The sequence below is a fragment of the Protopterus annectens genome, chromosome 2.part0, assembly GCF_019279795.1.
Source record: "Protopterus annectens isolate FY-2018-M chromosome 2.part0, PAN1.0, whole genome shotgun sequence".
NCBI classification, from domain to species: domain Eukaryota; kingdom Metazoa; phylum Chordata; order Ceratodontiformes; family Protopteridae; genus Protopterus; species Protopterus annectens.
In genome coordinates, this window is record NC_056728.1 from 1,666,845,444 (window position 1) to 1,666,872,820 (window position 27,377).

The following is a 27,377-nucleotide window of genomic DNA, read 5'->3' on the forward strand; positions in this document are numbered from 1 at the left end:
TCTGAGAAGTATATGCCAAACAGGAGGGGCCCCAGGACAGAGCCCTGAGGTACACCACTCGTTACTGGTCTGGATTCGGACATAGATCCCGCTACTCTTACTTTATGGGATCTGTCTGAGAGCCAGTTTGCGATCCATCTTGTGACATAAGGGTTTATGCCCAGGCTGGTGAGCTTATCAATAATACCTGAATGGGGAATGGTGTCAAATGCTTTAGCAAGGTCAAGGTAAACCGTGTGTACCTCCTTTCCCTTATCTATAGCCTGAGTAACTGTCTCAAAGAAATCCACCAGGTTCAGGAGGCATGATCTGCCCTTGACGAAGCCGAACTGTGCGGGGTCCAGCGACTGGAGGTTCCCAATCTCTCCATTTATGAGTTCCATAATAATTCGCTCCATAGCCTTACAGATCAGACTGGTCAGGCTTATCGGTCGGTAGTTCCCAGGGTCAGTTGTGGCCCCACCCTTGTGTAGCGGGACCACCGTTGCCGTGCGCCATTCTATGGGCACATATCCTGTGGAGAGGCTGAGACTGAACAGGGTATTAAGATGCGGGGTTAATTCCTTTTGGAGCTTGTGTATGTCACAGCCTGTGACACCATCTGGTCCCATGGAGGCAGTGTTTTTAGCTTTAGATAGAGCCTTGTTAACCAACGTATCAGTAATAATTGGACTTGCACAATCCCCTGGAATGGTAATAGGCCCTGTAGGTGGTGGTGGTGGGGGGGATTTGCACTGAACCTGTCAGCCAAGATGTTGGCAATGTCAGAAGGGTCAGTGTATTTTGTTCCATTTTGTACTAACTCAGAACAGACCTGAGCGTTGCCATTTAGGTTTTTGATGTAGCCATAGAAGGCCTTATGGTTATCCTTAGCAACTTTCTTTTCAAAATTAGCTTTAGTTGACTTGATGAGGTCCCTCAATTTGTTACTAATGCTGATTAGGGATGATTTTTCTACTTGAGATTTGGCCTTTTTTTGTATAAGTCTTTTCCTTTTATTGTAAAGTTTTCTTATGACCGGGGTCCACCAGACTGGTTTCTTCTTGTCTGAGGAAGGAGTCTTGGTTTTATTTTGGATAGCACGGTCCATGCAATCCTGAAAATGCATATAGAGTGGCTTGGTGTAGGATTCCGCATCCTGGATATCATTATCCTTCTGCAAGTGAATAGTGAAGCTTTCCATTTTGGATGCAAGTAGTTTGAAGTTTGCTTTGGTAAGATTTTTGACTATGGTTTCTTTGACTAGGGGAGGTGGAGGGGTGAGGATGTCCAGGGTTATCGGTTTGTGGTCGGATCTGACCAAGGAGGGAGTGATAATGGGTGTGGTACACTGGGCGCCCATATTTGTGATGATTAAATCCAGTATGTTGTCCCCTCTAGTGGAGGAAGGAATGTTCAAGGGCATTTGAATTTATAAATTCTATGAATCGCTGAGCATAGGAGTTGGAACATTGGTAGTTCGCCCAGTCTATACCAGGGTAGTTGAAATCACCCAAGATTATGGTGTTGGGTAGGACCTTTATATTTTCCAATGTCTCAAGGAATGCAGAGTGAGCATCTTGGGACATGGTGGGCGATCTATTATCAGCTACGACTTCAAATGTGGTTTTGCCTGCTGATAGTTGCGCATGGATGATCTCTGGGGCATCATGCGCTACTAACCTGGAGATATGGGTATCCTTGATGAATATGGATACACCTCTGCCCTTTGTACTGCGATCTGGTAACTGAGGCCGGAAGATATGATATGAATTCTAACCTGGCAGTGCTGGGGTGCTCTCTTGAGCCTTGAACCAGGTTTCCGTCACTGCACCAACATCGATTTTCTCCATGCTGAGGAGAGCCTCGAGTGTGTGCATTTTGAGGTTGAGATTTCTGGCGTTGAGTAGCATTACCCTTAGTTTTTGGTTACCTGTGCTGGTTACAGTGGTTGGTTTGTCCTTTGAGCCTTGCCTAAAAAAGGCACTATGGGAATGGCAAGAGCCTTGGCCAGTATTCGAAAACCTAGGGGTGACAGGTGCAACCCATCTCTGGCAAAACAGCGAGGCTTGTCTATCATGTCATCCCAGGCAGACAGACACTGGATCCCCTTAGAATGACATCAGAAGCTTAGCCAATTGTTGAAATTGATCATTTTGTCTTTGTATTGTGGTATCATTCTAGGTGAAGGTAGTATGCTACTCAAGGTCAGGGTCATACCAGCTTGGGCTACATGATCAGAGAGCTCCTCAATGTCTCTTTGCATGTAGTCCAGGGAGGTACGTCTTAGATCATTCACACCAACATGTACAATGACAGCGTCATACTTGTACTTGTTCTGGAGTGACCTAAGTGTCTGTGTTATGTGGTGTTCTGTATTCATTATAATGTTGGGCTTGCTGTCGTTGGACCCACCCCATCTGCAGGAATCCACTCTCCTCTTCTAATCCATCTGGGCTTGGAATGTCAGGACCATTTCTAGCGAGAGGCCAATGGTGTTGGGTAACTGCCCTTTCTAGACTCCATCAGGGTCCCTGGCTGGCTCTGTTCCGCTGCCCTTGGAACAGGCTGCACCTTGTCTCAAAAGTCTGTGCAGATTTCCTGGGGGTGGGTTCGTGTCCAGGGTTTTCAGACCATTCTCTTCCTTTGAGGGCTTCTGCACTTGACAGCTTGGAACCAATTTCGTCAGGAGGCTTCAGTGCTGAGTCGGGGTTCCTTCTCCCTCCCAGGCGGTGCCTGCCTCGAGAGAGTAGAGGGGAGCTTCGTTCAGCCTGTCGGCCTTGGAGGCGGTAGAGAGGACCTTCCCCATCTTTTCAGTCACCTCTCTTTCTTCTCAAGGTCCTCCCCAGCCTCTCTCTGATTTGGTTGCCTCATCATCTTTCCAGGGTCAGCCCTCCTGTGAGCTCCTTCAGAGGAGACTGCCCCACTTGGGGTACCTGTCTCTTTTGAGTCCTCCTCCGAGCCCACCGTGGAGGAACCCCATTGGAAGAGAACTTGTAAGAGGCGGCGCTTGTAGACTCCCCCAGTGAGTCCATCGCGGAGGACACGGATTTTGATGAGGGGGACAGGTCCCCTCCCCTTTAAGGCATCCTTTACTTACGCCCCCTTTGACAGTTCCACTTTGTTTAGACTGCCCGTCAAGGATATCTTAACCCGCAGTGAGCAGGAGGGTAAGACTCTTTCCACCATTGGGATCAAATTTTCTACTCCCCAACATCCTGTTATAAGGCACAGAGGGGAAGTAAGAAACTCTGTTTCCGTAGGACTCCAAGTCTTCCCTTCAAGATGCTCCCCAGGAATCCTCTTCTCCAAGCCGGGGCAGAGGACTCAATGGCAGGCACCACCCCAGGGGCAGAGGGTGTCTCCAGAACCGGGGCTCCCAGGAACCTTTTTCAGAGAAGTCCTTTCAGCGCTCCTGCGACGCTGCCTGACTGTTGTGCTCTGGAAGCAGTTGGGGGCCGACTCTCCCAGTAACCTGGACAAGTTTCACCTCTGATCAGTTGATGTTAATAATTATTTCCAGGGGTTACACCATTCCGTTTTCTCAGTCCCCTCCAATTCAAAAATTTCTGCTGGACGTTCCACCCCGCCAAAAGGGAGTTGGCCTATTTAAAGGTTCAAGACCTTCTTCAAAGAGCCATCCAAGAGGTGCCAATAGGACAACAAGGATCTGGAACTTACTCTTGCTTCTTTTTGGTGCCAAAGAAGACTGGGAACCTTTGTCTAATTTTGGACCTCAGCGAGCTAAACCTATCTGTCAGAAAGTCCATGTTCCGGATGGTCACTGTTCAGTCCATTCTGCCTGTCTTGTGCAAGGACAATTGGATGTGCTTAGTGGATCTCAAGGACATGTGCTATCATATAAAGATCGACAGACTGTCCAGGAGACACTTGTGCTTTTGGTCATGGGCCAGTCGTTACCAGCTCATAGCCCTGTCCAACGTTGCTAGTTGTCGGTTTTGCGCTAGATTTAACCAACACACTATTAAGCGTAGGTACGAGTTTGCTATTCATTATTTTTTTGCCGAAGATTCAATAATGCCGCCGGAACAGCCGACGACCGGAGTTTACAAAAAGCGCAAGGAAAAAGAAAAGGAGAAGCATCCGAGGTCCAAAACCGATGAGGCTACCCCTAAGCCAGTCGTCGGTTCTCAGTGAGGCGCTTTCGCAACCCCTGACGCCCGCTGCCTCAGAGCCACAGGCCGTTGCCGACTCCCACGTGGAGCCAACTAGGCCTCTGGATAGTCAACGTATTGGACACTCAGAAACTACCCCCTCAGATGGGTCTGGAGCCGCTGAGCAGGCATCGGTTTCTGAGGGTGTTTTCAGACCTACACAGTTATAAGTTAAGCCAACCTCAGCTTCAAAGGCAAAGACTAAAGCAGCTATAAAGACAAAGAAACAAGTATAGCATTCTCCTGGACAGACTTCCATGCCTAAAAGCAGATGCTCAAAATGGCCGAAGACTAATTATCTTGATCAGGGGTTCCCACCCCCCCTCCTGATAAGAGGCCTAGGCAAGAGACAGAATATGAATCTTCTGATCAGGTTTCCATTTCCTTTGACTTCTTCTCTGAGCAGGAATACTCTCTTCCTCCCTATGAGGATTCTGATGCTGAAGAATCTATCCCTTCAGCCTCTCCTCCTGAGGATTATTCTTTTGGGGAAACCCTGCATACCATGAGGGAGCACTTCCACTGGGAGAGCCAAAGACTACTCAGAATCAAAGAAAAGGCTTAGAGATTTTCTTTTACTACCTCAGCACAGGCCTCTTGCTATTCCCCCTGTGTTAGACATTGTGGATGATGTATTTTCAGAGTCCGGCCTTTCTCCTGACTCTTTACCCCCTGCCCCTGTTAAACCAGACAGATACGACAGGGTTCCGGATTCACATAAATATCTTTATAAAAACCCTGCTGCTGACCCAGAAACCATTTCTCAGGGTCCCAAAGGGGTCAAGGCTTCCACTGCAAAAAACCCTATTCCCTCTGATAGGGATTCAAGGGCACTAGACAGATGGGGGGAAAAAGTTTACACTTCTGCTACTTTGGCTGTGAGGGCTTTAAACTGTCAATTTCATATGCTTAAATATCAGCAATATTTAATGTCACTGCTTAAACAGAAAATGTTGACTAATTCTGATTGTGCAGAAAATAAGGAAATGCAGGATTTATTGCATGCAACTGAACAAGTAGGAAAGCATACATTGCAATGTGGTTTCGATTCTCTGGAGGCCTCTTGCAGGGCCGCAGTTACGTGTTCTGTCATTAGGAGGCATGCTTGATTAAAGGAACAGAATCTGCCTGATCATGTTAAAGAAAAATTATTAGATGCTCCATTACAGCATGATACTTTATTTAGTGTTAAAGCAGAGGAGGTGTTGAAGAAAATGGAGGACAAAGCGAAATCTATGCAAACAGTAAAGGATTTCTTACAGGTACAGCCACTTAGCAGGAACTGGCCTACAAAGAATTGGTCCTTTCCAGTGTCAGACAGGCCACAAAGAGGCAGGTACAGACTTCCCAGAGGCAGATCCCAGCCCCAGGGCTCATACAGGCCTAAACAGTGGGGCACATCTACCTCCAAAAGCAGAGAAGACAAATCACAGCCATACAGCAAACAGTCCCAATGACTTTCCTCTGCCAGCACCAAGCATTTATCTTTTGGCAGCCCCCTTGGGGGGAAAACTAGCACTTTTTTCTCAGAATTGGCACAGGATCACCCAGGACAAATGGGTCTTGAATATAGTGTCCCAGGGCTACGGGTTCCACTTTCACACCCTGCCAAAGGCAAAAGGTATGCCAGACCTGCCACACAATCAATGGGCAGAGGCGCAAAAACAAGTTTCATCCCTCATGGACATGAGGGCCATTCAGCAAGTACCACAGCAAGAGCAGGGACAAGGATTTTACTCAAGACTTTTCTTGGTACCTAGAAAGGACAAAGCCTGGAGACCAATACTGGACCTGTCTATTCCAAATACTTTTCTGGACGTTCCAAAATTAAAAATGTTGACTCTGCAGCAGCTTCTGCCCATGCTGGGCAAGAAGGCTTGGCTTGTAACTTTGGACCTAAAAGAGGCATACCTGCATGTACCAATCAGACAATCTTGCAGAAGATACCTCAGATTCATAGCTGGCTCAATGCACTACCAATTCTCAGCACTGCACTTTGGATTATCTACTGCGCCCAGGGTCTTCACAAAATGCCTGGCACCGGTAATTGCATTTTGCAGACAAAGAGGAATTCAAATATATCCTTACTTGGACGACTGCCTTATTCAAGCAGAGAACAAGGACATTCTACTAAAACATCTGGCGTTTGTAAAAAGATTAATTTGCCTGGGGTACACAGTAAACGAAAAGAAATCAAAACTAGTATCCTCTCGAGAGATAATATTCCTGGGTGCAAGCTTAAATACAACTGCCCAGGTGGCTTATCTCACGCCAGATAAACAAAGGCAACTGACTTCTTACTTCAAAATGTTGGCAAGGCAACAAAGACCCAGTTAACTGCAAGAAAAATTCTGCAGGCTTTGGGCTTCATGGCATCCTGCATTCTACTAATTCAGTATGCCAGACTGCATATGAGGAAACTACAATGGTATCTGAAAAGTGTTTGGACTCAACATTGCCACAGCCTGGAAACATTAAATGTTCATCGTGTTACACTGCTGCAGTCATTACATTAGGGTTATCCTGCTGTCAGGCGGTCCCGCAGTCGGCCAGAGTTCCAAAGTCTTGGTCCGGCGTCAGTTGCTGTCGCTTCTTCCCTGACGTCAGTGCGCCAGGGGTATATAAGATGCATCCGATGCCATTTTCTCCAGTCTTTCTTGCCGCGCGGTGCCCGAAGCAGAAGCAGTTCGCAAGTGCCAGTCGGCCGACTCCTGAGATTTTCGAAGTCAAATTTCAGATCCGAAGTCTTCAATAAAGCTAAGTACCCCGTTGGGGAAACTTTTTTCTTGCCTCAGACCGATGTCAGAAAAAGTTAATAATTGTATTTCTTGTGGGAAGTAAATACCTCATAAGGACTTCCACTCTTACTGTATTCCATACCTCGAACATCTACATTTATGGTAGGTACAAAACTGTACTTTACCCTCCTTCCTTGCCTGCAACAGGAGTTTCGATGGTGGGCGCAGGCCTGTCAACACAACAAGGGACAGCCTTTCAGCCAACCCACACCCAGACAGGCAATAACAACAAACGTATCAGATTATGCCTGGGGGGCTCACATGGCAGGATGATGTATTCAGGGCACATGGCCCACAAGCCAATGGCATCTTCATATCAATCAAAAAGAGATGTTGGCTGTTCAGAATGCCCTGACAGCTTTCAAGGATCTACTCCGTCCAGGACAACTATGGACAATACTACAGTCATGTGGTACATAAACAAGCAGGGAGGCACACATTCCTACTCCCTCTGCAGACAAGCCATGACTTTGTGGGACACAGCATTGACTTATCAAGTACACATGCAAGCACAATTCCTGCCAGGAAAGATAAATACTCTGGCAGACAAATTAAGCAGAAACCTCAAGGATCCCCATGAGTGGAAACTGGATCTACTAGTTTCATAGTTTAGTACTAGGCTATCTTCCCTGGGGCATTTGTAAGCCTAGCCATAGTGATGTGGCTTTCGCCACCCCATGAAATGGTACAAAAATGCACAGAATAGATTTAGAATACTGTGCCTCTGTCTAGTAGTGACACAGTGAAGGTCCCCTTATATAATAGAATTAGTTTGCTGTGCCCCTGTCTAGTAGTGACACAGATGTGACCCCTGGGGTAAACTTATGATCTCCCATCCGCTCATCAAGATTTCTCTTGAAGAGAGTCAGTGAGGGGCTCTGCCTAACATGAACTGGGATCCTGTTCCAGAGCATGGGAAGCCTCTGGGTTATGAATCTATCCCTCCAGCATGTCCTATTCATACTTGTGCCGAGGTTTAAGTCTTTAGCTCTCGTGGTTCTGATGGATTTGATAGTCTTCAGCATGATAACAAAGGAATGGGGATGCCCAGACATAGATCTATTTGCCTCCCCCCACAACTGCCAACTACAGAGATTCTGCACAAGGACTTATCACAAGCATGCATGGAAAGTGGATGCTCTATCATTCGGCTGGGAAACCCTAACAGTTTATGCCTTTCCTCCTCTGCCTCTCCTCCCCAAGGTACTCCTAAAGGTCAGACAAGAGAAACCAAAAATGATTCTGATTGCCCCAGACTGGCCCCACCAGCACTGGTACCCAGTCCTAAAGAGCTTGTCTCAAGGCCCATCCTGGACTTTGCCTCTAATTCCTCACTTACTGATCCAACAAAACAAACCGATCGTGCACAGCCAACTCAGGACCCTAAATCTGGCAGCATGGCGGATAATGTAGCCATTCAGAACACACCTCTCTCTAAAGCAGTAATGGATGATCTGAAGTAGGATATTCATTTGTCTGCAACCTGTGGGTTATGGATCCGATATCGGATCCGAACCGGCATGGTTTTCCAGCTATGGATCCAAGCTCTCAGCTCCTCCCCTCACCCATAATGCCCTGCTCTACCCTCATGACCTCAGATCTCGTTTGCCGCGCTGGTGACTGGATTTGCATTCATAGCTCTCAGCTAAGTGGTGATTTATTACCTGTTAAAACAGAAAAATTTAAGTTTTTTGTGTAATTCTGTGTGAAAGTTTAGGTTTCCCTTTCTGATAGTTTTAATTTGAGTTAAATTAAGTAATTTTTTTTCCCTCCCCTCGCTGTTGTAGAGTGTGTGTGTTGGGCCTGTGTGTCTTTTGTTTTAAGTTACTTTAGTAGCTTTTAGTAGCTTTATAGATTATGGCTGATCAGCCTAAATCTATTTTCTCCAAATGCTCCGAGTGTGGCCATAAGCTCTCACCGCTGATGGCCACACTCGGTGTGTTAAGTGTCTCGGGTTGAACACCTCACATCTGGTTGTTCCATTTGTGCAGGGTCCAACCCCAGGGCACTGAGGGAGCGGAGGTCCAAGCTTGTCTTGGCGGGTCTTTTACCGCCAGACTCGGCTCCGCCTCCGCCTCCTTCGAACAGCTGTGGCTACGGTTGTTCCCCTGTGGCACCCTCCTGCTCCTGGGACTCAACCTCCCGCTTCTGGAGAGGAGAGGGATGCTAGTAAAAGGACCGGAGGGAGAAGCACCAAGCGGTGGGCCGAGACCTCTGTTTCGCCCGCCAGCCAAGCGGGCTTCTCCCGGCTCCGTGTCGTTCGGTCTCCTCCTTCGGCTCCGGTCCCCTGTGTGCTTTTCACCGGGTCCTGAGGAGGAGGAGACCCGATCTCCGTCGAGGCTATCGAGGAGGCACTCCAGGCCTACCTCGGTAGCCTCGTCGAGATCTACTCATAGCCTTTCTGATGCTGATCTGGACCGGATGATGAGAAGGTTCATCCAGGCCCAGATGCAGATGGGAGTGCTCTTGCCTCCCCTCGGGGAGCTCAACACCCTTTTAAGCCTATTGCTCCTTCTCCCACCCGCTATCCGGGTTCGAGCAGCTGGAGCCGGGCAGCTGAGCCGGGGTGGGTCGGCGCCGATAGTACTTGGTACCGGATCCGACCCTGCCCTCGAGTGCGTCGGACCCGACCTCTCGGAGCCTGGATCCGAGCTTCGGATCCGGGGGGATCAGTGCTCCTTCGGCGCCGTCTGTGTCGGAGCGTACTGTCCTTCGGATCCGGCGGCGCCGGCTCCGTCCACTCCTCGGATCCGAGGGGGAGCCGATTGTCGGATCCTTTGGTCGAGGTCGGCTCCCCTTCGGCTTTTGATGTAGTGGAGAGGGCTCTGTTGAGGGTCTCCGGACCCCGGCACTTGTTCGGCTCCGTCCCGCTCCCTCTGCACTGGGCCAGGCTTCCACCATCCGGCCCCTGGGACAGCCCGTTTCTGTGCCCCAAGTTGCTCCTATGGAGCAAATCGCTGCTTGCGAGGACTCCTCTGACAGCCCCCCAGAGGAGGTCCCTCGCAAGCATACGTGCAAAAGGAGGCACATTGACTCCCCCGAGTCTCTCACAGAAGACACGGAGTTGGAGGAAGGGTAAGGCCCCCCACGGACACCCCCGGAGGATGTCTCCTTTGGAGACATCATGGAAATGCTCCGTATAAGGGGGGGGTGGTCTGCCCCCAAGTCTTCCTCGGACGAGTCCGTGTTCTTGGAGGCATTTGAAACGGGCCCGTTTACCTCTTGGGTGTCCCCTGCCGACCCCTGGTGGACCTTATTACCACCAGGGCGTGGAAGGAACCGGACACCGTGGAGCCAATTCCCAAAAGACCGGATAGGATCCTTAGTCCGCCATCCGACCGGGCCCATTGGAGTAAGGGGCCTCCGGTAGATGCCATGTTGACGGCGGCCACAAAGAGGGAACTGGCTCAGGAGAGTCCTCAGTCCACCCACCGAGCAAGGAGTCTCGATGATGGACCGCTTGGGAAGCGGATGTTCAGTTCGGCGACCTTCTCGGTAAGGGCGCTGAACTATTTGGCACATGTCATTAGGATGCAGCGAGATCTTATTAAGGAATACGCTGCATCCCCTGAGTCCATTTCGAGGAGGACAGAGTTCTGCACTCCACCCGTATGGCCACTCTTAGGTCAGTTACAAATACTTCTATGCGGCTACTCTCCCATGCAACGGAAGGCGCCGCTAGAGCTGCGGTGACAGGACTGGTCACTAGACGCCAGGCCTGGCTCCGTCCTGCGATTTTTCTGAGCCCTTCAAAGCGCCGTTCTTAACGCCTTTGATGGTTCTGCTCTGTTTGGCAAGACCGTTCGCGACGTTGACCCAGAGCGAAAAGGACGGAAGACGCTGTCTGCCGTCGGAATCCGCTTCTCTGCACCCCAGAGGCCCTATTCTAGGAACCAAAAGGGTCAGAAGAAGATGTGGTTCCGAAGTCGCAGCAGTCCCAGCCTGCTCCGGACAACCAGTCCTTCCGTGGCAGAGGAGGACAGGGAGGACGCCGCCCTAGAGGCAGAGGGGCTCCCAGAAACTTCGGGTCCAGGGAACCTTTCTCTGAACGGCCCGCGCAGCAACCCTGAGGTTGCCCGACTGCTCTACTCTGGAGGCAGTCGGGGACGCTCGGGCACCTAGCGGCATGGGAGTCCATAACATCGGACCGCTGGGTTCTCCAAATCATATCCAGGGATATCGCATTCCTTTCCTTCACCTTCCAAAGTTGAAGTCCCTCCCAGACGCCCCACCCGGTCAACGGGAGGCCGCTTTGGCAGAAATTGGCCATCTGCTAAAGAAAAGAGCCATCCAGCCCGTTCCCCAGACCAGATCGGATCAGGGTTCTACTCCAGATTCTTTTAGTGCCAAAAAGACGGGGAACTAAGACCAATCCTAGACCTCTCTCTCTTGAATCTGGCAGTCCCCAAAGAAAAATTCGAATGGTCACTCTGCAATCTATTCTCCCCTTCTGGGAGAAAATCACTGGATGTGCTCGATAGACCTCAAGGACGTACTACCACATCCTGATGGACAGGCGCCCAGGAGGTTTCTCCGCTTCCGGCTGGGAGCCAGTCACTACCAGTTCGGGTCCTTCCCTTTGGTCTCACCACAGCCCCCAGGGTGTTCACCAAAGTATTAGCAGTGGTAGCGGCCCACCTGAGGCTTCAGGGGTGCAGGTCTTTCCCTACCTGGACGACTGGCTTCTTACCGCCCAACAAGGCATCTACTTCTATTGGCGAGACTCCTTTCTCCATCTTGCTCCCTTTCTGGGCATCACAATAAATACAAAGAAATCCAACCTGGCCCACACAGCTCTTAGATTTTATAGGGGCCAGGCTAGACACAAGGAGTTTACGAGCCTTCCTCACTGCGGACAGAGTTCTAAATCTGCAGCTCCAGGTGCGGGCCATTCTCCATTCAAGTTCTGTTCCAGCGGAGTTGGTCCTGAGGGCTTTAGGGTCCATGGCATCGGCTATAGCACTTCTTCCTCTTGCCAGGCACAATATGCATTCTACAGTGGACGCTCTTAGTACAGTGGTCATACCTTGCTCTCCCATGCATCATCCCATAGCGATCAGCAAGGCTTGCAAGCGGTCCCTCTTGTGGTGGCTCCACTCCCGGATCTCCACAAAGGCCGCCCATTTTGTGCTTCTCCCCTCTCGCCACGGTGACCACGGACGCCTCCCGCCTCGGGTGGGGGCACTTTATGGGCCGGACCGTCCAAGGCACGTGGAGCGATTCAGAGACCTTACTGCATATCAATGTTCTAGAGATGAGAGCAGTGCTCTTAGCGTTGCTAGCACTTCAGGACTTTCTTCCCTTGGGAACAATTGCGATTCAATCGACAACATGTCTGTTGTCTGGTACATCAACAAGCAAGGGGAACAAGGTCTTACCCTCTTTGTCGAGAGGCCATGAGAGTTTGGGAATGGGCAATCTCCACCAATCGCTTTCTAATAGCAACGCACATTCCGGTCGGTCCAACATCCTAGCGGACAAGCTCAGTCGCACCATTCTGACCCCTTACGAGTGGTCTCTCAATTGTCAAGTAGCGGAACGCATATTCGCACGGTGGGGAACCCTTCATGCGATCTTTTGCTTCTCCCTCAAACACCAAGTGCGACAGTTTTTCGCTCTAATACCTCCTCCGGAGGTACCCCAAGAGACGCTCTGGTGCATGCTTGGCCACCCGGTCTTCTGTATGCCTATCCACCCTTGCCTCTGATGCTCCAAGTTCTTCAGAAAGCTTCTCGGGTGGGTTGCAGAATGATTCTCATTGCTCCATTCTGGCCTCGACAGATCTGGTTCGCCTTCCTAAGGTCTCACTCGGTGAATCCTCCTTGGATTCTACATCCCATCCGGATCTGATATCCCATCCATCCTGCATTCCTCCTCCGAATCTGTACAACCTGAAGCTGACCGCTTGGCTGCTCCAGTTCCACTCTTGATAAGGACTCCCGGTATTTCATCACCGGTTAAGGCAATTTTGGTGGCAGCTCATAAACCATCCACTAGGAAGGTTTACCCAAGCAAGTGGAAACGTTTCTCTTTGTGGGCGGAGCGGCAAGGCCTGAATCCCTTCACGGTTCCTCTTCCTTTAGTGCTTGACTTTCTAACCACTCTCTTTAACGATGGTGCCAGCAGTTCCACAGTCAAAGTACAACTGGCGGCAATTTCTCACTATCACATTGGCCATGACTCTAATCCTCTTATGTCAGCCAAATTGTGTAAAGTTTTTCTTAAAGGTACTTTTCTTCTCAGGCCCCCTATAAAACAAGCAGTTCCTCCTTGGGACCTTTCTCTGGTCCTACAGGCCTTGACCGCCCCTCTTTCGAGCCAGCGGCTACGGTGGATCTCAAATTCTTGTCCTACAAGACAGCCTTTTTGGTAGCCATTACATCAGCCAAGAGAGTTTCTGAACTTCAAGCATTATCAGCTAAACCTCCTTACTTGGTATTTCATCCGGACCGTGTCTCCCTCAGGACCAACCCGTCCTTTCTTCCTAAAATCGCTTCTGAAGCAAACATCAATCAATCCATTAACCTCCCTGTTTTCTTCCCTAAATATGAAAACAAAGGTGAATATAAGCTACATTCACTAGATGTTCACAGGCAACTTAGATTTTATCTGAACAGGACAGCTGGTCATAGGCAATCCGACCAGCTGTTTATTTCCTTTGCAAAATTCAATTTGGGCAAGCCAATCTCTAAAGTTTCTCTGTCCCGCTGGATTTCACAGTGCATTTTATTGGCTTATCAAGCTTCAGGAAGGCCCGACCGGAGGGTGTTCATGCCCATTCAACCCGGTCAGTATCTACCTCGGCAGCCTTCAAGGCTAGGATTCCTCTAGATGATATTTGTGCAGCAGCCACGTGGGCTTCATCTCATACGTTTATTTCCCACTATAAGTTGGATCTTGCATCTAGGGTAGAGCATCCTTTGGCTCAGCGGTGCTCGAATATCCTTCCATGATGGCGCCCAAGATTCAGGTAGCTGGGGACTCTGTCCCACAGGTTGCAGACAAATGAATATCCTACTTCAGATTTAGAAGTTATGTACTCACCATAACGTTCCATCTGAGTAGGTGTATTCATTTGTCTGCAACCATCCCGCCCTCCTATCCCCCTGGCCTTTCAGTTTCCTGCATATTCTATGTTACCCTTTTTAGGGTTTTGTTGCTTTGGCAAACTCGATCTGAGGTCATGAGGGTAGAGCAGGGCATTATGGGTGAGGGGAGGAGCTGAGAGCTTGGATCCATAGCTGGAAAACCATGCCGGTTCGGATCCGATATCGGATCCATAACCCACAGGTTGCAGACAAATGAATACACCTACTCAGATGGAACGTTATGGTGAGTACATAACTTCTAATTATTTTGGAGGCTAGGAGGCCCAGTACCAGAAAATCTTATGCAGAAAAATGGAAGAGATTCCAGGCACAAGGAATTGCCACGTTTGTACCAAATTTTCCTCAGATTTTGCAATACCTAACTGAGATGCTGGACAAAGGCCTATCCTTTTCATCAATTAAAATCCATGCCTCTGCCATTTCAGCTCATTACAATACGGAACCACCTATTTTTTCTCATCCATTGCTAAGGCAGTACTTCAGAGGGGCCAAAAATATAAGACCCCTAAGAGAGCACCAACACCAGCATGGGACCTCAACTATGCCTTGGAAAAACTCACACTACCGCCATTTGAGCCAGTCAGTACAGCTGAGATAAAATTCTTATCATGGTAAACAGCTCTGCTCCTAGCAATAACCTCTGCAAGACGAGTCTCAGAGTTACAGGCACTCATGGCTGTGGAACCTTTTATCATTTTCCATCCAGACAGGGTTTCTCTGAGTACGAATCCGACTTTTATGCCTAAGGTAGTGTCCAGTGTGGCCCTTAACCAAACCATTAATTTGCCTACTTTTTATCCAAACCCACGGAATAAGGGTGAGCGACTCCCTACATTCTTTGGACATACACAGACAGCTATGCTTCTACTTGGACAGAACTAAAGCTTTCAGAAAGACTGAGCAACTCTTAGTGGCATATGCTGCAGGATCACAAGGAAAAACTATCTCTAAGCAGACTATTTCAAAATGGATAGGTCACTGTATTTGTTTCTGCTATGCACAACATGGCAAATCAGTGCCTAAGGGCATTGGGCCACATTCAACCACAGCAGCAGCCACTTCAGCAGCCAAAGACATTTTAGAGGCTGCAACTTGAAGTTCAGTGCACACTTTTACCAAGCACTACCACTTACTTCTTTACTCTAAATCCAGAGCAGGCTATGCCACTGCAGTTCTGCAGGGCCTTATAGCCCCTCCTAATCCTATTGAGATCCAGCCATCCAACCTCAGCATTGGGATTCAACCCAAGTGTAATGACTGCAACAGTGAAACACGATGAACATAGTACAGCTGTGTACCTACCATAAATGTAGATGTTCCAGTGTATTTACTGTTGCAGTCCAGGTTACCCACCAACCCCCTTTTCTTTGCTGGAACTTATCTGTACTTCTCTATCCTATACAACCTACGTGGTGTATTTGCTGTTAGATGAAGGAAATGTTTACTTTAGTGCATGCATATTTATTGGCATAATTTTTAGCCTACCATTGTGGGGGCACCTGACATCTGGGGCAAGAAAAACTGAAGAAAATGGCGTCGGCTGCATCTTTTATACCCCTGGCGCACTGACGTCAGGGAAGAGGCGATAGCAACCGACGCCGAACCAAGACTTTGGAATTCAGGCCGACTGCGAGTAGCCTGCCAGCAGGATAACCCAAGTGTAATGACTGCAGCAGTGAATACACTCGAACATCTACATTTATGGTAGGTACATAACTGTACTTTCTACTTGAACAAAACTAAAGTTTTCAGAAAAACAGAACAATTACTAGTGGCATATGCCACAGCATCAGAAGGAAAGGCTATCTCCAAGCAGACTATTTCAAAGTGGATAGGTCACTGCATTCGCTTCTGCTACTCACAGCATGGCAAACCAGTGACTAAACTCATTAGGCCACATTCAGCCAGAGCTGCAGCCACTTCTGCAGCCTTTCTCAGGGGAGTACCAACCAAAGACATTTTAGAGACTGCTACTTGGAGTTCAGTGCATATCTTTACAAAACATTACAATCTGCTTCTTTACTCTAAATCCAGGGCAGGCTTTGCCACTGCAGTTCTGCAGGACCTCATAGCCGCTCCTAATGCTGTTTAGCTCCAGCCCCCCAACCATAGCTTTGGGACTCAACCCAAATGTAATGACTGCAGCAATGAAACACGAAGAACATAGTACAGTTGTGTACACTTACCATAAATGTAGATGTTTGAGTGTATTCACCGTTGCAGTCCAGGTTACCCACCCGCCATCCCCTTTGTTTTTTCTGGAACTTATCTTTACTTCTCTACCTAGGTGGTGTATTTGCTTATAGATGAAGGTAAAGCTTATTTTGGTGCATGTATGTTTTATTTACATAAATTTAGCCTACCCTTTTGGGGGCACCTGACATCTGTGGCAAGAAAAACTGAATAAAATGGCGTTGGCTGCATCTTTTATTCCCCTGACGTCAGGGAAGAGGTGACAGCAACCGACGCAGGACCTAAGACTTTGGAATTCAGGCCGACTGAGGGCAACCTGCAAGCAGGATAACCCAAATGTAATGACTCCAACAGTGAATACACTCGAACATCTACATTTATGGTAAGTGTACACAACTGTACTTTGTATTTCCTACATTTATGATAGTAGGCATGTGGAGCTACCCAGACCAGTTAAGACCCACTCCACTTAGTCTGTGGCTACATCTTCAGCCTTCTTGGCTAGACTTTCCTTGGATGAGATTTGTGCTGCTGCTACTTTGTTTAATCCTCACGCTCGTTTCGCACTACAAATTGGACTTAAGTGTCTAGGAACAGGGCTTCTTGTGGTTCCTCCGTACTCCAGCATATCCATCCTTGAGGCCACCCAGGGTTCATAGTAGCTGGGAACTCTTGATTCATTCGTGATGAATAATGACACGGATAGCATCAGACAAAGAGTTATGTACTTACTGTAACTTGGCATCTGTGCTATCTAGTATCATTGTTCATCACATTCCTGCCCTCCTTCCCCTTTCCTTCTAGGGGTTCTGGTGAAGCTGGAGTGGCTTGTATTTGGAGTAGTCTGATTCCTTGTGCAGCTTGTTCTGCGTTTCCGTGTGTTTAGCAATCTTGATCTGAGGAGTTAGAAGGCAGCATGGGGATTATGGGAAGGGGAGGAGCTTGAGCTCTGGATCTGTCTTGTCAGTTGACGGCTTGGATCCGAGACTCATTCATGATGAATAATGACACTGGATATCACAGATGCCAAGTTATGGTAAGTACATAACTCTTTGTCTTTCTCATTTCTTTTCTTCTGGGTGGAAAGCAAAAGTGCTCTAGGAGTAGACCCAGAGCTACTCTAAAAATAAATAAGAGTTTCTGATAAAATATTACACAAATTCATGCACATTGAGGAATAAAAAGATTTCCCCCACTGCCACTAGTGCTTTAAGTATGTTGGATGGGTGAAACTTGATTTCTTGTGGGGGGGGGGTGTAATTCATAACAGTTAGAAGTGCAGCCTTGTAAGGATCTAATGATTACGGATTCTCACTTTGTGGTATGTCTTCTTCTTCTTCTTTCGGCTTTTCCCGGTTAGGGGTCGCCACAGCGGATCACCTTGTCCGCACATTGAATGGCAGTGGAGTTTTACAGTGTCGAGTTGCCAGCCCGGCGCCCAACCTTCCACAGAAGGCACACTCACACGCACACCTAGGGCCAATTTAGAGTGTCCAATCCACCTGCAGCATGTCTTTGGGATGTGGGAGGAAACCGGAGCACCCGGAGGAAACCCACGCGACCACAGGGAGGACATGCAGACTCCGCACAGAAGGCACCCCAGCCGAGGATCGAACCAGAGAACCTCTTGCTGTGAGGCAGCAATGCTAACCACTGCACCACCGTGGCCGCCCACTTTGTGGTATGTCCATGTGGCTAATTTTTAATTCTTTTTTTTCTTTTATGAAAAACACTCTGATGAGCTCTTTGTGACAAAACTACACTTCTTAGATTGTTTCTGGATAGCCTGAGGGGGTTTAGAAATCTTAAAAAAAAAATGCACATGCTTATCTGTCCTTCATGAATTGACCTTTGAAACTCTTCAGCCTTCACCACATCTCCCTCTGCAAACCCCACCTGCTATCAGGATGTCTCTTTACGTAACTACAACTTCCCCACTGGCTCACTACTTAACCTGGCTTTTGCCTCTTATTGGACTGTAAGCCATTTCTTATTTTCTTCTATCTGTGATAATCCATTTTGATTCATACCCAGTCTAAAAACCATGATCCTTGTTCCATTCCATCATTAGCCTTATGTATGGGTTGTATCCTGCCCCAGAATGTAATAGCCATCCAGCTTCCAAAACTTAAGGGCACCTTTCATGCACGTACACCACTGACTACTGGACATCATATTTACTAAGGTTACTGGCATCTTTCTGGACTTTACCATGACATAGCTTACTGATTTCTTGGTTCTTTCTTCCCCGGTCACAAAAAGAAGAAACGTTTCAAACAGCCTTTGCCTCTTCAGCAGGCTGCTGCTTTGCTTAATCCTTAGATGTGTGACCCTGCAGTGGCTATTTCTGGTTCCTCAGATCACTCATTTTCCTTGGGCTTTCCTGGTATACTCCCTTCAGCTACAACACACCAACATTTATTTTCTTCTGTCTCTCTTAATTTAAACAGGGAAGGCCTACTTGGTTTAGTTCAGGCTCTTATCTCTTTTCATTTTTGGCTTACTGGTTTCTGAAGATTCCCAGTGTGGTCAACAGGGAGTATACTTTGAGGGAACAAATTCTGGTATTTCTCAAGCAGCTGATTCAGACTAAGGAGAGTATATCTTCTAAATTACCCTTACAATAATGTTCCTTTTTTTTTTTTTTTTTTTGATACTACATCTAGGATGAACCTTTCATTTTCAATAGAAACTGTATGACATTTCAGTTTCTTTGGAAAAAAAAACATAATTTATTACAGCTGGGATTTTTTCAGCCTACTGCTCACGTTCTTCAGGCCTTGGAGGAATTTTTTTTTATTGCAACTTGTCTGACAGCCAGCCTACAGTCTCTTCAAGGGCAGATAGTGTAAAGTTCCTCAAATCTTATAAGTATTTGTTTTCTAATCCCAGATCTGACCCTACTGTGATTTACTTGTCCAATGTTCTGTAAATATTTGATGTGTGCTTATAGGTGTGTACTAGGCTAATGGCTCTGGAGCCTTTACAAGCCTAGCCCATAGGATTACCCTGACATCATGCCACCCAACCTTAGTTCCCAGTGCCTCTGTCTAGTACAGCCACTGGAGTGATCCCTGGGGTGAATTTTCTATTTCCCATCCACTCATCAAGAATCTCTTGAAGAGGGCCCGTGTATGGGAAGTCTGTTCCATAGCATGGGCAGTCTCTGGGTTATGAGCCTGTCCCTCCAGCATGTTCTGTTGATTGTGGTAATGAGGTTGAGGTCTCTGGAGTGTGTGGTGTGGAGGGATTGGGATTTCTTTAGACATAGCATTTCTAACAGAGCTGGGTCAGACATGGCTTTGCAAGGCAAGAAGAGATCGCCTCTAGGTGATATGAGACAAAGAATAGTTGGAGTTTTTTGAGTCTGTCTATATAGGACAAGTGTTTAAGGCCTAGGATCCTCTTTGTGAGGTACTTTTATGGCCTCTCCAGTTGTTGCAGGTGTCTGGTGAGGTACATGCCAAATGGGGAATTGCACTCGATTTGCCTAATGAGGGAAGAGTAGAGGAAGACAATGACCTCTTTCTTCCTGGATGCAAAACCCTTAGTAATTAGATGTGCCACATAGAAGGACTTTCTGACCACAGTGGCAATGTGGTGGTCAAAAGAGAAGTTGCTGTCAAACTGTGTTCCCAGATCTCTTATAACGCCTTCTGTGTTCAGTGGACTTAAATGTAGTGGATGTGATAATTCATGGGAACCAGGTTTTTTCCCCAAGGGGATGACACATTTTTTGGCATTGAGCTTTAAGGCCATGGTTCTGAAACCAGTCGTTGGTCTCAGTGAGGCCTTTCTGTAGGATGTCAATATTACTTGGGGAGTTAATAGTAATCAAGGTAGGCTGTATGAACCACCTTGCCTTCATCCACAGCTCTGGTGACTGACTCAAAGAAGTCGACCAAGTTGAGCAGGCAAGATCTATCCTTCACAAAACCAAACTGTCTCAGATCCAGAGTTTGGAGATTCCCCTATAGCCTTGTTTATTAGGTCCATGATTATGTGTTCCATAGCTTTGCATATCAGGCTAATAGGGCGATAGTTCCCAGGGTCTGAAGTCGCTCCTCCTTTGTGGAGAGGAATGACTGTAGCAGTGCGCCATTTGGTAGTGACAAAGCCTGAGTTGAGGCTGTGAGTGAACAGGGCACACAGGTGAGGTGCCATTTCACTGTAGTTCATGTAGAACACAGCCAGGGATATTGTCAGGTCCCATAGAAGCTTTGGCCTTTGACAGTGATGTTTTAACCTGTGCAGCAGTAATACTGGGTGCCTGGCAATCTACTGGTATTGTGATTGGTCCTTTGGGGGGGGGTAAAGTTGGCACTGAATCTGTCGGCCAGTATATTGGCAATATTTGTTGGCTCGGTATAGGAAGTACCATTGTGCAGCAGCTCAGAGCAAATCTCTGTATTGCCGTGGAGATTCTTTACATAACTATAGAAGGCCTTGTGGTTGTCTTTGTTATCTGCTACAGTTCTGTTTTCACAGCTAGCTTTAGAGGATTTGATGAGGGATCTCTGCCCTTGCAACTCCCACTCTAATATCACCCACCCCATCCAACCACTACCTTTCTTTCCACTCCACTAACTACCTTGATTATAGCAAGCTCAGATGCTCATAAGCATAGTGCTTATTATATAGCAGGAACTTCTTATTGTAACATTTGTTAATGTCTGTTTTGTACTTCACAGATAAAGATTCTAGTTGTCTACTGATGTATTATGTTCTTCATCTGTAAATATGTTGTAAGTAATTGCTATGTAAATTGTTAATCGCTATGTAATCCAATGTAACTACTGTCTTTTTATTTTAACTGTGGAGCTTTTCTCCCTGGACGTCTGCTGAAAATGGACCTACGTCCAGTCGGACACTCCTGGTCAACAAATATAAATAAATAATAAAAATTGAGGTCGATAATGGAGGTTTTCCAGTCTTGGGACTTCACCTAATCCCGCCACAGTTTCCTCCTTCTATTGTGAGTTTGTTTATGGCAGGGGACCACCAGATTGGTTTCCTTTATTTGGAGAAGAGCATCTTGATTCTATTGGGTATGGCGAGATGCATGCATTTGTGTATGTGTTCGTACAGTGCATTGATGTATGACTCGGTGGTCATACAACTATTCTCCATTTGCATGGGTGCCGTGCTGTGAAGTTATCCACCTCTGTTTTAGGAGACCAAAGTTCGCTTTAGAGAAGGTTTTCATGGTGGTAGCCTTTGCGGGGGGGAGGGGGTTCCAAGGCGATTAGTCTGTGGTCAGATCTAACCAGGGAGGATTTGACTTTTGTTGTGGAGCAACGGTCGCCCATGTTAGTAATGACCAGGTCAAGGATGTTGCTACCTCTAGGGGTAAGAACGAGCTGGTTCAGGGCATTGTGTATTGGTGCATGACTAGTTTTCCCAGTTAATGGAGGAGTAGTTGAAGTCGCCCAGTATGAGAGTGTTAGGTTGGACCCTAATATTCTCCAGGATGCTTAGGAATGTGGAGTGTGAGTCTTAGGACATGGTTGGGGACCTATAGCAGGCTACAACCTGAGTCGCTGTCTTACCCAATGTTAGCTGCACCTGATGTATCTCTTATGCGTTATGTTGGGCTACCAGTCTGGAGATATGCGCATCCTTTATGAATATGGAAACACCACCGCTTTTGGAGCTTTGGTCCATGTTCTGGGTCGAAAAGTGTGGAATGAGTTATAGCCTGGTAGTGCAAGGGTGCTATCTGCTGCGGTTTCTGTTACAGCACAAATGTCAATGTTCTCCATTTAAGGAGTGCTTCAAGCGAGTGCATTTTGATATTTAGACTTCTGACGTCAAGCAGGATGACCTTATCATCCCCTGAAAGCTAAAACTTCTTATGGGTTTGGTAAAAAAAGTATGTTGCAGTACGGTAGAGAGTTGATTATCGGAACTGTCAGTTATCAGAAGCGGCCTTCCATAGCTTTCGGGTAGGAAAAATCATAAAGCCTGAATATGTAAACATTATACGTATTCACTTGAGCATGTTTTTTGAGCTTGTAGCCAGCTCATGTGAAAATATTCTTTATTGTCTACTGGAATTGCTGAATGGTTGAAAAGTGTATTCCTGCGTGACAAAAAAACAAGATTTTTTAAAAAAAAATTTATCCTGTTCATTTATATGTTTGATTATCCGAACAGTTTGATTATCCAAACTACCCTAGGTCCCAAATAGTTTGGATAATCGACTCTCTACTGTATCATTGTTACTTTTGGGATTCTTAACTGCCCAGTTCACGTTAAAAGTTTTTCCTTTTTTTTTTTTTAAATGTGAGGAGCATTATTAACACTTCCTTTTAAATGTTTTTACTGTCTACGTTCCTGTAGTAAGTAGACATTTTTAAAGTGTGCTTATGACTCAGTTAATGACTCTTCCAGAGAAGCAGCTACTTAGTGTGTTATGGAAAGATAAGCATGGTTACATGCTGAAAATGTATCTGAAGATGTTAAAGCTGAAATTTTGAATTCTCCCCTTGATAAGGAGGTTGTATGTGGACCATCTTTTGCTGGCATCCTAAAAAAATGTGAGGACAGAGGGAAAGTGATTCAAGGGGTGATTTAAAATGTTCAGGCTTCCTTTTCCAAGTTTGTTAAAGGTTGTATCTCTAAGTTAGGAGCCTGTCACAACAAGTTAAATTTTAACCCCCCCCCCCCCCCCACTGTGGCAGTCTACTAATTCTTTCCAAAAATCTGACTCCATTTCTCTCTTAAGCAACAAATACTGTCAGACAAATGGGTTCTTAGAGTGATCCATCATGGGCACGGTACTGGGAGTTCCTACCACCTTTCCAGGGGATTCTTTGTCATCCACCAGATCAGACTTTAACAACCCCCAATCATGCATATTTACAGGCTCAGTGGTGTAATAGAGCCTATTTCTCTTTTCCTGTTGGTAAAAAGTTTTTATTCAGGAGTGCTAAAAATCGAAGTCTTAAGGAGCCCAGTCCTAGATCTTTTCATTCTTGACCAGCTTGTGAAACTTCCAAAGTTGAAAATGGTGTTCCCTCCACTGTCTGTCACTTCTTATTCCTTCTTTCCATTTTTTGGTAAAATTTAAAAGATGCTTATGTTACTATAGCCACAAATTTCAACATTTTAAACGTTTTGTGTGTATTGTTTACACTTAAATTTCCCTGCATTACCTTTTGGGTTGTCTACTGCTCTAGATCTTCATAAATTGTTTTGCTGCAGTGTTACCTATTGTAGACCACAACATATTTGCAATTTTTCTGCAATGAGCTGATATTTCACTGCAGTGATACCTATTGCAGACTGCAACATGTTTGCAATTTTTCTGGACTGAGCTGATTTGTTACTGCAGTGATACCTATTGCAGACTCCAACATATTTGCAATTTTTCTGGACTGAGTTGATTTGAGGCAATTTGCTTACTTTTGTAGAGTGGTTTTCAAAGTGTTACAAATCTTTCTCTTGGGTAAGAGATGTCCTTCGTAGACTGGGTTTCCAAGAGGACAGTGGTGCAGCGGTTACCATTGTCTCCTCACAGCAAGAAGTTCTCCAGTTTGATTCTCGACTGGGGTGCCTTCTATGCAGAGTCTGAATGCCCTCCCTGCAGTCACATGGATTTCCTCCAGGTGCACCAGTTTCCTCCCACATTCCAAAGACATGCAGTGGATGGTGGATTGGCCATAGTTGAGAGTGTGTGTGTGCAAGTGAGTGGTCCAAGTGAACTACCACGGCAAGACTAGCCACCCGGCAGTGTAAACTGTGGCTCGGGATGATTATCACTGCTGAAGTGACACTCTGACCCCATGTTCAAAATGAGAAAAGGGGTTGAGGATGGGTGGATAGATTCAAAAGTCTTGTTCTGACTCCTCCTTACAAGATTGTATTCCTGATACTTCACTTAGAGAGTTTTCTTCCACAGGAAAAAATGCATCTGTATATTATTCTGAATTTTCCCATTCAGTCCATGACTTCAGCAAGGGAATTTCTCAGGATACTAGGATTAATCGCATCCATAATTCTCATGATTCCTCTAGCCAGACTCCATGTGGGAAAGATTCAGTGGTATCTAGAGTGTGTAGGGTCCCAACATTAACAGCCCTTGAGATTTCATATTCCAGTTTTGGGATTTGTAAAAAAGGAACTTTGGTCTTCCATTCTGTCTTCCTTCCAGTTTTGGGATTTGTAAAAAAGGAACTTTGGTCTTCCATTCTGGATTCCATATCCAATACAGTCTTTAAAAACAGATTCCCCAATGTCTTTGGGGTTAAGTACAGGGTCTTTAGAACAAATGATATCTACAGAGCTCAGCAAACCTTGGCTACTTGCCTGTATGTCATGAAATGTTTCTAAAGAATTCAATGCCATCCAGACAAGGATAAGCTCGTAAACTCTTATATGGTCAGTCTGAGCTGGGAAACACTTCAGAGGGGCTTGAAGTGTAGTCTTTTCATTGGCCAGAGGGCTCAGGAGTTAGATTTCATTTTCATGTCTGCTTCTATAAATTAAGTTTATTTCCTGGATTTGTGCTCATTTCCACAGAGCTGAGCAAACTTTGGCTAGTTGCCTGTGCTTCAAGAAGTGTTTCCACTGAATCCAGTGCCATCCAGGCAAAGGTATGTTTTCAAACTGTGTTATTGTGCTTTTATCTCAGTGTTGTGATGGTTACTTGTATTTTGCAATGTTTTTGGCATTTACAATGCGTTTTTGCTACAATTCGCCTTTTTTCTTTTATTGTTTGGTACTTGAACGTTTAGTTTTGTAATCGCTTTGTAGAGGGGTGACGTAACTAGGGAATAAGTTGTTTGTTATTGTGTTGCAGTCAGAGGCCCCTTTTTGCTGTGCTTTTCCATCAAGAGAACTTAATGTGGCAGGTGTTTGTCTAATCTAGTTGAACTAGGAAGCACATCAGAGTGGCTCAAAGTGTAGAGTCATTTTATTGGCCAGAGGAATTAGAATTAATTTTCATTTTTGCTTTTATAAATTAGGCTTGTTTTCTCAGAGCTGCTCACCATGCAGCAGCGGTTGGCAGTACACTGTACAGGTGCAAGGCAAGCACCTGGACAGTTATTTACCTATAAAACTATTACTAGAACTGTAACCTGCAATGTACTGAAGTGTTTGAGCACTGTCTAATACCATCTGTTAGCACTATTCAACTCTTGTCCCTAGTGTTTTGTAAAACCTAGTCCATAAACCCCAATAGCCACCCTAATACAGGTTCAGATAAGATGGATGTGCAATTTCCAAATGTCTTCATAGCCAGCTTGGTAGATATGGGCATCATGAGAAAATGTAGCAATTGTCTCGTACACAGTAAGCCTTTTAATCCTTAAAGAAACCAACACAGTTTGCGAGACATGTACATATACAACTTCCTTGGAGACAAAAATCATGTTTACAGAGTTGGCAAAAAGAACGCACACACACTACATCCACCACACAGTGTCCACCACACACAAAGCCCATCTTATGATGAGGTACTAAAAAGCCCCAAAGCTCAAAGGCCTCCTAAGCCTGCAAAAGGCAACTCCCGATCTGATATTGTTAATCCTCGTTCATTCCTTACGCATGGGTATCGGTTCAGAGCTCGGAACCGAGCCGGCCATTTTCCAAGCTCACGTCAGCTTCAAACTCTCGAGCTAAACTCTTACCCACAATCCCCCTCTCCCTGTTACCTCAGATTTCATTTGCCGCGTTGCCATCCGGTCATATCAAGCTACTTCTCTTGAGCCAAGTACAGTCAATTGTTGTTTAATTGCTTTACAAATTACTTTTCTGTCAGAAAAGTTGATATTTTGTTGTCTCTTACCCTATCGCATCTAGCGTTCATAAATTCCTCAGGTTTTTCTGTCTTTTACTTACTACTTTTACCGCAAGGTATTTTCTCTTTACCATCGTTGGTAATTTTTTTCCCTTTTCTCTTTCATACCTTCGGGTACTCTCTTGTACCATTGTTGGTACTTTTCTATTAATTAATATGGCAGATAAAAAAGGTAGTCCAGGGTTTAAGCGGTGTTCTGATTGTGGACACAAACTGCCTACTTCTCATGCACACTCTTTGTGTGTTTATAGTTCGGAGCTTCTCATTTATCTGTTGAACCATCCTGTACTATTTGTGAGAACTTTTGTAATAGAACTTTGTTAGAAAGGAAAAACAAGCTGATACTGAAGGGACTTCTAAAATCTCCCTTTTCAGAGGCTAATTCTGGGTCAGAGGTCTCAACCCCTCCTAAAGCCCATAAGAAATTGGATGTTTCTCCTGAGGCTAAATCCTTGCCTTCATCCCTGGCTGGGGACTGTCACCAACCAAAACCTAAAAAGGCTAAAATTTTGGCTCTGTCTCTCAGTCAGCCCCAGTGCTTTCAGTGCCTAGACCTTCGGCACCGAGGCCTTCGGCTCCATTAGTGATTTTGCCTCCGTCCTCTCCTGCAGCCTTCTACATATCGGCACCGAGGGGCTCCTCTGTTCAGACCATTACCACTGTATCGGCACCGACCGTTCAGTCGGCGCAGACCTTGACCGCATCGGCTCCGAGGTCTTCCTTGGAACCGAGGCGTTTATTGTTGACTTCAGATGTAATGTGGTCATATCTCACCTACATTCTTAACTGACGGGTTCGGAGCCGAGAATCAGCTCCAACTCGGTCGCTATTTACTAGCTCGAAGTCTCTGATTGGCTGGGCTAGCCCTAGTATCCCAAGATGCACCACGCCCAAACCCCCAGATCTTGTTTGCCGCTCGTAGTGTACAGACGTGGTCTCAAGCTTGGCTATGGCTAAGTACCTTATTTAAACTGTTTTTTAGCTTAACTTTCTGTCAAAAGCTGTTCTTACAGCTACGTTGAGTGTATCCTGTATTTTGTGACTTAGTTGAGTTAATTTTTAGTTTTTGTGGATTCCTTGTGTTTGGCGGGCTAGGCCCATTTAATTTAGTCTCTCCTGTGTCTGTTACGTCTGCAGGGGCGTTTAAGTTACAGACCCTTCTTTCAACTAGTTTAGTTTAAGGTTTTTTTTTTCCTTTTTTGTGGCATCCTTGTGTTTGACGGGCTAGGTCCGTTTAAGTTTAAGGGCCTTAGCCCTCTCCTGTGTCTGTTAAGTCTGTTGGGACTTTTAAGTTAGAGTCCCTTCCTCCTGCCTTCCT